The following is a 12,290-nucleotide window of genomic DNA, read 5'->3' on the forward strand; positions in this document are numbered from 1 at the left end:
TTAGGCAGTGCTGATGAACGGCAAAAATAATGTAAGGTTACTATGTGGAAGAAAGCTGATTGGATTGGAAACAGTGTATCAGTTATACAAACTATATAAAATGTGTTTATAAGACATTCTTCTAGAGTAGGATTGTATGATTATGGAGCCTTCGAATAACACACTTGGAGATACCTTAATGAATATATTTCTCAGGATAGTTTTTAGGCGAGAGGAATGAGGAGCTTTAGGAAAACTGATTTGCAGTTGTCATGGCTAACATTTTGTGATTAAAGTGCCTCGCCTTTGTTATTTCTGTGGTTGTTTTTATTGTTGTTATATCGATTACTGAAACTTTAACGACCTTTCCCGTGGGGGTGGATAATACTTACATCAGCCAGGAGACTTGCTTTTCATGTGAGAGGAAATGTGGTGTTCTCTTACTGTATTTTATATATATATATATAATATATATATATATATATATATATATATATATATATATATATATATATAAATAAATATATATATAATACAGAGAAGGTAACAGTAAGAGAACACCACGTTTCCTGTTACATGAAAAGCAAGTCGCCTGGCTGATGTAAGTATTATTCACCCCCACGGGAAAGGAAGTTAAAGTTTCAGTAATCGATATAACAACAATAAAAACCACCTCAAAAATAACAAAGGCGAGGCACATTAATCACAAAATGTTAGCCATGACAACAGCAAATATGAAGATAATGAATATGAACGTCTGTAACCTAAAGAATATGTGAGAGCAGAAACGCTTATCCTAAAGTTCACTTAAACTTGAGTTAGGAGAAATTAAAAGTAAGGATAAGCATGGCAATAAGAAATTCTCCTAAACATCCACAACTGCGAATAGCATACAAAATAACACCCAGAAAACATGTTCAAAGAAGAAAATCAAATAATTGTGCTTTGTCGCAGCTTTCCTTTGATGTAACCGACGGAATAGAAACTGGGGATAATGTTAATGATCTTCATTATTTGGATTTGCTACGTCCCCGGATCTGTGTTTCTGAAAGACAAACAACCACAAGATCTTTCTCGTGAACAAAAATAAAAACAATTATTTACACGGTTCTGTACTTTGGGAGAGAGAGAGAGAGAGAGAGAGAGAGAGAGAGAGAGAGAGAGAGAGAGAGAGAGTGTTTAAAACTGGAAATGTATAAATCTTATGAAATACTACACCACCACAGAGAGAGAGAGGGAGAGAGAGAGAGACAGAGAGAGAGAGGGAGAGAGTGTGTTTAAGACTGGAAATGTAGAAATCTTATGAAATACCACACCATCACACAGAGAGAGAGAGAGAGATAGAAGAGAGAGAGAGAAGAGAGAGAGAGAGGAGAGAGAGAGGAGAGAGCGTGTCTTTAAGACTGGAAATTAGAAAATCTTATGAATTCTACCCACCACACAGAGAGAAGAGAGAGAGATAGAGAGAGAGAGATAGGAGAGAGAGAGAGAAACATCTGTAGAGTAATTCCAGCATTCTTGTGTGGGTATTACCTTGGACGTAGAGAGAGAGAGAGAGAGAGAGAGAGAGAGAGAGAGAGAGAGAGAGAAGCATTTGTACAGTGATTCTAGCATTCTAGGGTAGAAATTACCTTGGAGAGAGAAGAGAGAGAGAGAGAGAGAGAGAAAAAAATATCTATATAGAGATTCTAGCATTCTAGGGTGGGAATTACCTTACCTTACCTTACAGACCTTACATCTTGTTCGGGTTGCCCCAGGTCCCTAAGTGTGAGGCACCTCTAATGTCTACCAGAGAGTTGCTAGTACATCTTCCGGTATATTTTGCATCTTCCAATCTTGGATGGTCTGGGATGCAGTTTAGATATTTGTCGAGCTTATTCTTAAACACATCTACGCTCACTCCTGATATATTCCTCAGATGAGCTGGCAACGCATTGAATAGACGCTGCATTATCGATGCTGGGCGTAGTGGATTAATGTCCTGTGTGCTTTCCTTATTTTTTCCTGGTATGTTTTGGGCACTATTAATCTACCTCTGCTTGCTCTTTCTGATATTTTTAGTTCCATGATATTTTCTGCTATTCCTTCTATCTGTTTCCATGCCTGAATTATCATGTAGCGTTCTCTTCTCCTTTCTAGACTATATAATTTTAAGGATTGTAGTCTTTCCCAGTAGTCAAGGTCCTTAACTTCTTCTATTCTAGCTGTAAAGGACCTTTGTACACTCTCTATTTGTGCAATATCCTTTTGATAGTGTGGGTACCATATCATATTGCAATATTCAAGTGGACTACGAACATGTGTTTTATAAAGCATATCATGTGTTTTCAGCTTTTTCTTGTTTGAAGTGCCGTAACAACATTCCCATTTTTGCTTTACATTTTGCCAACAGAATTGCTATTTGATCATTGCATAACATGTTCCTATTCATCATCACACCAAGGTCTTTAACTGCTTCCTTATTTGTGATTGTCTCATATTAGGTCCCCTATTATGCATATAGCTTTCTTTCTCTGTCTCCATAATTTATTTTGATTCAAATTTATCAGAGTTAAATACCATCCTATTTACCTCTGCCCAATCATATACTTTGTTAAGGTCTCTTTGTAGAGCGTTCCTATCTTCATCACAAGTAATTTCTCTACTTATTCTTGTGTCATCTGCGAAACTACTCACTACCGAATCCTTAACATTACTGTCTATGTCTTCAATCATAATAACAAACAGTATTGCAGCTAACACCGTACCTTGCGGCACACCGGATATTACCTTGGCTTCATCCGATTTCTCGTCGTTTGCAATAACTATCTGTTTTCTGTTGTGTAAAAATTCTTTTAACCATCTTCCTACTTTATCCACGATATTGTGTTTTCTAATTTTCTTCGCTAATATATTATGGTCTACTTTGTCAAAAGCTTTTGCAAAGTCTAAATAAACCACATCTGTTTCATTCCGCTTTTCATATTTTTGAATATGTTCTCACGGTGGACTAACAGTTGGGTTTGTGTACTTTTTCCGGGTACGAAACCATGTTGTCCTTTATTAAACAAATTATTTTTTATTAAATGTTTCATAATATTTTTCTTCATTACCCTTTCATACACTTTCATAATATGTGATGTTAGACTCACAGGCCTATAATTACTTGCCTCTAGTCTTGATCCACTTTTGAAAGTAGGGGTATATATGCTAATTTGTGGCTCATCATAAATCTTGCCTGTATCTACACTTTGTCTTAATAATATTGCAAGTGGCTTTGCGATAGAATGAACTACTTTCTTTAACAAAATAGCAGCACTCCATCCGGCCCTGCAGCAGCTCCATTTTTAATTTCATTAATAGCCTCCACAATATCAGCTTCATTAATATCTATGTCAGCTAAATATTCACTATTTTCATCCCTTACTTCTACATCATTATCTTCATTATCTATTCTAGGGGTGAATTCTCTCTTATATCGTTCTGCCAATATGTTGCAAATTTCCTTTTTTCATTCGTTAATCTCCCTTCAATTCTTAGAGGGGCCTATTTCTATTCTTCTTTTATTCATCTTCTTCGCATATGAGTATAATAGTTTGGGATTTTGCTTGATATTTAATAGGGTTTTTTCTTCCAAGTCCCGTTTTTCATTTTCTTTTGATTGTATAATCTTTTGTTCTGCATTTTCTATCTTACTTTTTAGTTCTATAACTTTCCATGCATTTTTTTCTTTTGCAAGACCTTTTTTCCACTTTCTGATTTTCTGGAACAAGATCCTTCTGTCTCTTGGTATGCATGACTGATGTTTACTTTTCTTCTTCGGTAATATATTTATTCCACTATTTTCTCTAATATATATAATATCTCCGTATTTACCTTTATGCCATCACTTACGAAAATGTTATCCCAATCTTTGTTTAATTCTTCATTTATTTCTGACCATTTTATATTTTTACTGTAGAAGTTGTATTTTCCATATCCTTCCCACTTTTTCATTTCTTGCTTATCTCTGTTTTCACTTGCTTTGGAATGGACTGTTAATTCTATGACATTATGGTCTGAAATACTCGCATTATAAACTATTATTTCTTTAACATAATTCATCTCGTTCACAAATACTAGGTCTAAAGTATTTTCCTTTCTTGTTGGCAGGTGATTTATTTGTTGAATGTTGTATTCTAGTAGCATATCTAATAGCTTTTCGAATTGCCTCTTATCTTCTGCACTACTATTACTCTCTTTTTTATATGTATAAGTACATCCACAATCTCCTATTCGTTCTTTCCAGTCTACGAAAGGAAAGTTGAAGTCTCCAGATAGGAGAATAGTCCAGTCCTTGTGATTTCTACATATATCATCCAATTTTTCTATTATTAAGTCAAACTCTTTAGTATTAGGAGGTCTATATATTACTATGTTCATTAATTTTTCAGATTCAAATTCTACAGCTATTAGTTCACATTCTGAGTTACTATATTTCTCATATATTTTTCCTTGTTTTTTGTCTTTCCCATATATTGCGGTTCCCCCTTGATTCCTATTTTTTCTATCTGATCTATAAGTTTGGAACCCTTTATTTGATCATCATTCCCAGTCTCTTGGAATACCAGGTTTCACTTATATTCATTATATCTATTTTCTTTTCAATTTGGGTTAGTTCTTCTAAGTACTCTATTTTTCTTTTTGAGTTACTCGTAACTAAACCCTGCGCATTCATCACTATGATGGTTTGCGTGTTTTCTCCTTCATTTAATATTGGTAATAATAAGGATTTTCCCATGTCTCTTTCCTGTTCTGGTATGTTGTTCTTTTTTTCATTTCCAGAAATTCTGACATTAAAAAATCCAACTTTTCCATAATATTTGTTCTTCCTTCATCATAATTATTCATTTTGTGTCTGAATCTGCAATTTTCTCCATATCTGCAATATCCTCTTGCATAATAAAAACAGTTATTATCTCTTGAGTAGAATCTTGGAGCTGATGCATTGAAATTTTTTTGCTGACACCTCTGCATAATCTCGTTGATGGCTTGCTTTTTTCTTTTACCTGATATTCTTCATTCCTCTCTTTATTTGTTTCTTTCTTATTTTGGATTTTATTACTTGATTGGTTATTTATTTGATTATTTTTCATGGCTACAGGGTGCATATATTTACATTTTTTGTCGAACTTCACATCCTTTCCTTCTTTTAGGTTTTTGCATATTTTTGGATGTAGATCTCTGCAATCATCCTCATAGCCATCTAGGTATTGCGACAGTTTACCATATATTTCATAGTTGTGACATACCTTAGGATGTTTGTAGTAACATTTTTCTCCAAATCTGCAATTCCCTCTTTTCAAAAGGTTGCAGACTTTGTCTTTTTTGTATATTTTTTCCTCTTTCCCGTCATTGTGTAGATCTGGGTAGAGCCTCTTCGGCATTTTCTTTTGTGTTGTCATATCGTAATTTATTCTTCGTAGGTATGCTGTCTTTATAGCCTCATATGTAGTATCAATGAGTATCTCTCCATCCATACTTTTATCTGTTCTTTGTTTTCCTTATCTTTTTCTGTCATTTCAGTTTTGTTTACTTCTCTTACGTTTTCCTCTTCTTCTTCTTCTTCTTCTTCCTCTTCCTCTTCCTCTTCTTCTTCTTCTTCATCCTCAACTATTTGTACATTCAATCTTGATTTAATAACATTGTCTATCCATGGTAGACATGTTGAGCAAAAAATTCTTGTGTCTTTTCTCATATCTTGCATTACCTCAGCACACTGTGGATGGTCGGAATGTTGCATGCAGTACATTTTCTGATTAGGTTTTGTGGATTAACTATGCTATACCACACCTTACACAGTTTACATGCTTTTGGCATTCTTTTTCCTAATGCATCAATTAGGATATTCACAAGGTTCACCTTATTCATTTTCTTTGTCGGAATATGTTGGTTTATGTATATTTTCTTTATGAGTCTCTTGACCACTTGGATTTTATTTGGAACTTCTTCAATTATTTTCAAGATGTTTTCAGTTGATTTGTTCCAGTTTGAAGGATTGTATCCTTCTAATATATCTATGAATGCTTTTGTATCTTTTTGGTTAGGACTGTTGCTGATTTCATAGATCAGAAATGCCAGTTCCCTTCCTGCTACCTCATCGTATTGCGAATCTGCCAAGCAAGCTAAATCTCGCCATTTTTTTCCGCAGTTGGAACTTACTGCCATCTTGTTCTGATTTACAGTATTTCACTTGATAAACTTACTGCCATCTTGTTCTGATTTACAGTATTTCACTTGATAAACTAACTTAGAAGACGCTTTATCCTACTATTTTCACACTAATCTTATCACCGATAGTTCACGAACACTTCTAGATATTTCTCAAATTCTAGACGTATGTTAAACTTGTGATATCTGTTGATTAATCTGACTTCGCGCAGGAACGTCTCACCAAGCAAAATGACTACTACTACTACTACGAGAGAGAGAGAGAGAGAGAGAGAGAGAGAGAGAGAGAGAGAGAGAGAGAGAGAGAAACATCTTTAAAGACATTATAGCATTCTAGGGTAGGAATTACTTGGAGAGAGAGAGAGAGAGAGAGAGAGAGAGAGAGAGAGAGAGAGAGAGAGAGAACACATCTGTAGAGTGATTCTGGCATTCTAGGGTAGGAATTACCTTGGAGAGAGAGAGAGAGAGAGAGAGAGAGAGAGAGAGAGAGAGAGAGAGAGGGTAAAAACCCATTAGTTCCCAAACCTGGAGTTTAAAAGGTTTGAACTTGACGCTTCTCTCCTTGCTATGACAATCTCCCTGGCTGTACCAACAAAGGTTTTCCCCCCATTCAACAAATAGCTCTACACTGAGTGAGTTCGACTCTATACATTTAACGTGACAAAACAATGTTCCAGAATTTATGAAATGATGGTGGAGGAACCGCTGGAAAAAATAGAAGGTATATGGCTACCTCGTTCACATTTCAACTTCATTTTGTCATATTTTAGGGACAGGATTTATATTTGCGTTTCATTTCGCTCAGTGTTCCATATAAATTGTAAATATATATATATATATATATATATATATATATATATATATATATATATATATATATATATATATATATATATCTATATCTATCTCTACTCATCAGTCTATTACACCGGCTTCAGTTAGTAGACTACAAGGGCATAAAGAATTATAAACTTATTAGATTAGTCTGTTTTAAGATGCTTGACGTTAGATCCTTAAGAATAGAGCTTTACAGGATTTAAATCTTTCGTCCGTTTAAAAGACTATGATCTTGTCTTGAGTCATGAGTAATGTTAAAGCCCAAAAATTTATTTACATTCTACTGTAGCTTGCACTATGAATTAACATGTATCTTATTTCGAAAATGAAACACAGAATAAATTTTTAATAGGAAAACCTGAACTTTAACCTTTCGTCCGCTAAGTGTTTCAATGCCTGGTTGCGAAACTCTGTTGCAGCCACGAGATTATGAGAACTGGTTGTCATTATATGCTGTTGGTGCATGTGTGATTAATTCATATGCAGCTTTCCATTTGCTCCACACATCTGTACGGCTGACAAATTAAAGTGAGGTTTTGAATACCTTAATAAACTGTAAAAAAAAAAAAAAGGCATGGGGATATATATATATATATATATATATATATATATATATATATATATATATATATATATATATATATATATATATATATATATATATATATATATAATACATTTGACCACCCAGGGGGCTAGTACTAAACACGGCAAAACAGTGTAGGTTTTGAATACCTTAATAAACTGTAAAAAAAAAGGCATGGGGACATATATATATATATATATATATATATATATATATATATATATATATATATATATATATATATAATACATTTGACCACCTAGGGGGCTAGTACTAAACACGGCAAAACAGTGTAGGTTAGTCACTGTTTTCACTGTGTTTAGTAGTAGGCCCTATGGGGATCAAATGCCCCTACGTGCATTTCTCTGTCTGCCTGAAATTTCAGGCAGATCCAGAAATGCCTGGTTTTGCTATCTGCCTGTACAAAATATATATATATATATATATATATATATATATATATATATATATATATATATATATATATATATTTATGTATATATATATATATATATATATATATATATACATATATATATCAATTTCTGTTTGTTTGTTTGTTCACTATGCACGTCCAGGCTATGAAAGCTAGGTCTACCAAATTCTTACCATAGACTCTCCTCTCCCCAAGGCAGGTTTATTCAAAATCCGAAATTTGAGGGCCGTTTCTGAGGAGGTCATAACCCATCTTTTTCATACCCCCTAAGCTTTTACAACTTCCGGAGTTGGCAGCTACGGCTGCCAAATTATTAACATAGACTCCCCCCCCCCCCCCCCCCCCCCCACCATAAAAGGTTTTAGTCAAAATCCGAAATTAGAGGGCCGTTTCTAAGGGGGTCACAACCCCTCTTTTTCATACTCCTTCATTTTTTACAACTTTCGGAGTTGATATCCATATAGAAGTGTTCTATAGGTGCAAGCGAGCTCCCCACAATATGGGAGCCATAATGCACCCTCAGTAGTAAGGGGGCAAATCCTCTGGGAATAGGTGCCTGAGAGTTTCCCACAATATTAGGGGGGGAGAAAGCTTACGCCCTTTTAACTTACTGAACAAGATAGAAGGGGGTCGTAGCCTACCTACCCCGACCTTGATAGCTGGGGGCATAGCCCCCTTTTGGAATAGGGCCCTAAGGGTCAAAGGTGGGCCTACAGCATTCAAATTTGGTACCATGAGTTAACATAAACGACTACCAATGCAGTTAACAACAATATCATAGTTTAACTATATGCTGCGTTTTATCAAGGGCCGTTGAAGGGCAGCCTCGCAATGAAAATCTTCCGCAAGCAACCTGTTGCAACATTTATGCCCCTGCCGTCGGCCGTCGGTGCCTGACTTAGCAGGTCAGTGACGCAGTGGTAATGCGTGTTCGGTAACACGTCTGAAGGACAGGTACAGCTGCTGGTATATATATATTTGTGTGTGTGTGTGTTAGAGAAAGACAGTTACAAAGACAGAAAGGAAGCAAGTGTGGCTGATCAAATGCCAAGACAAAACAAAAATGGAACGAATATTCAATGGCCTTTGGTTACAAGGAAGCTCAGCAGTTCAGCGTTCAAAGCAATGGTCAGAGGTCAAATAAATAGTTGGAGAGTTGCCCGATGTGGATTCGATGGTCAGAGAGAGAGAATGGTGATTAGGGGATTCATCTATCAGCATGGACGAGAAATTTGCAGACTTGTTTCTCTCGAAGGAAGTAAAATAGAAACTGTTTTTATGGCCAACTTTTGGACTCTGTTAATTTAGTCTTGGACCCAAGTTAACTCCAGCGAAGCAGCTCATTCATAGAAGGTGGAAACCTACATATAAATCAAAGGGACAATAAAGTTTAAACTACCTTTTCCAGTTGATCAACATTGAAGAACATATCTGTCATTTGCGAAAAAGATAATTTGTTCCAACAAGAATACAGAAATCAACGTCGACCGCAGGCCCATGCTACCTTAGACTACTCTAACTCACGGTGTTTCATCAGTCATATGAATTTGTGGAGAAAATGCAAAAATGTAATATATATATATATATATATATATATATATATATATATATATATATATGTATGTATGTATGTATGTATGTATGTGTGTGTGTGTCTGTACACACATACCTATATATCTTCTTAAAAAAGGTAAAATGTTATTTGCCTTACTAGTCCGTATTTACCTGTATTCATAACCCATTAAATCTTTTTGGATATCAGAATTTTCATATCTCATTTCTATTATTGTCATATAACAGGAGACAGTTGCAAGGGGCCAGTATAATAATGTGGAAAATCAGAAACTAAAACACAATGAATAAAAAGTAAGAGGAAAACTTAATTCTTTATCTGAAAAGCCATTATTTTAAAGAGATATTCTCGTTTTAAAATCTCTAGACTTTAAACTGCCCGGAAAGATTTCGTATGAAAAATGGAACCAGGGAGATTTTACTCGGTATTAGGAACTTTAAACGAGCAGATCTTTTAGAAAAATCACTACTTGAGAAGAACAAATGAAAGAAAGAATACGTCGTTATGGAGTAAAAAAAAAAAATTCTTAGACATCTTCAAGAGAGAGAGAGAGAGAGAGAGAGAGAGAGAGAGAGAGAGAGAGAGAGAGAGAGAGAGACCTTCATGTGCCACACGAAAATTATCAATGGCTTTCAATAAAACAATGTCACATGAGAGAGGGAGAGAGAGGAAGGTACATTTTGTTAAAATAGATATCAATAATAAGTGGTAATGAGACAGTTACTAGATAAACAGCATGTACCTAGTTTACATTGAAATTTAGGTAGGTGTAACTTACGCAAGATATCTCCGAATCTGTAGAAATTGTTTGTCAAGTTGTCAGTCCCCCCATTCCCCATTTGGGGGGGGGGGGCGCCAATGTTCCCCGATAATAAACACAATGAACAAATTATACACAGTATACTAACTGTACCAAATGTAGTATATGTTCCAATCGAATACACACACACAAACACACACACATATATATATATATGAATTGTTATCACATCACCATGATTCATATATATGCAATAAGCTACAAATGTCGTATATATATATATATATATATATAGCCTATATATATATATATATATATATATATATATATATATATATATATATGTATATGTACACAAATATATATATACTAGCTGAACCAATGCCGCTCTGACCGGAAAACTGAATAACTAAGAAGAATTTCCTTGCGCTGACCATCCCTTTTATCCGTGAATAACTGTGTTGACTGTTCCATTAATCCACATATTACTTTTCTGACTGTCCAATTTATCTAGGTATTACTATGGTAACTGTCCTCATTATCCAGGCATGACTGTACTGATTGTTTCTTTTATCCCGGATTACTTTACTGACAGTCTCTTTTTTCCTGGAATTACTGTACTGACTGTCATTTATCCAGATATTACTGTACTGCCTTTCCCTTTTAATGCTGAATTACTGTACTGATTGTCCCTTTTATCTGGAATTACTGTACTGACGGTCTCTTTTACCCAGATATTACTGTCCTTACCGTCTCTTTTAATCCGGAATTACTGTACTGACTGTCCCTTTTATCCCGGAATTACTTTAATGACTGTCCCTTTTATCCAGATATTACAGTGCTGACTGTCCCATTTATCCAAGTATTACTGTAATGACTGTCCCTTTTATCCAGAAATTATGTAATAACTGTCCCTTTTATCTAAATATTATTTTTCTGACTGTCCCATTTATCCAGGTATTACTGTGGTGACTGTTCCTATCATCCTGGCATGACTGTACAGACTGTCATACTTATCCAGGTATTACTGTAGTGATTGTCCCTTTTATTGAGATATTACTGTATCCTGATATTACTATGTTGACTGTTTCTTTTATCTAGGTATTGCTGTGGTAACTGTCTCATTTACCCACTTATTAATTTGCTGACTGTGCCATTTATCCAGGTATTACTGCGCTGACTGTCCCTTTTACCCATTATCACTTTGTCGAGTGTCCCTTTTATCCGGATATTCCTGTGGTTACTGTCCCTTTTATCCAAGTATTAATGTGTTGAGTGTCCCCTTGATCCAGGTATTACTGTGGTGGCTGTCCCATTTATCCATACACCACTGAGGCGATTGTCCCATTTAATACCCCTAAACACAACACCCACTTAACTGAAACACCCCCCCCCCCCCCCCAAACATGAATACATACCTCCCTAAGCCTAAACGCACAAACCTTCATACAGAATTTTTAATCACAAGAAAGAAAATAATTTCTTGCCATATATTTCTATGGTATCGATTACATGAAACGAGGCAGGGTAAACCGGTAAAGATTATTTACCACATAAGTTACAAATGGAAGGGGAAAGAGGGATGGAGGAATGGGAAGGGGAAGTGGGTACGGGTTTAAAACCTATCCTATTATCTAAGTCAAATGATGGCCGCAGGCCAAATATTGTCTAAATCGATCAAGCGGTTTGGATTTCTATACCGCACAAATATACAAACCAACTTACAAAGTCACACTGAAACATTCTTTATATATATATATATATATATATATATATATATATATATATATATATATACATATGTGTGTGTTGTGTATACAGTTTCCGTCGATAATCTGGACATGAACATGCCACACGAGCAAAGCGTACTAAGAGACCAAATGTCCCCAAAAAACAAAATATATTCAGTGTACCCATGCGCTATGCACCC

At 35.2% G+C, this 12,290-nt stretch overlaps 1 long non-coding RNA gene across 1 annotated transcript in view; it reads right to left on the bottom strand.

The window, feature by feature from the left end:
- The window catches only part of LOC135198421 (uncharacterized), a 185,134-nt gene that overhangs the window by 101,938 nt on the left and 70,906 nt on the right, over positions 1-12,290 (bottom strand). The window lies entirely within an intron of this gene.

This window comes from Macrobrachium nipponense, chromosome 22, assembly GCF_015104395.2.
Source record: "Macrobrachium nipponense isolate FS-2020 chromosome 22, ASM1510439v2, whole genome shotgun sequence".
Lineage (NCBI taxonomy): Eukaryota > Metazoa > Arthropoda > Malacostraca > Decapoda > Palaemonidae > Macrobrachium > Macrobrachium nipponense.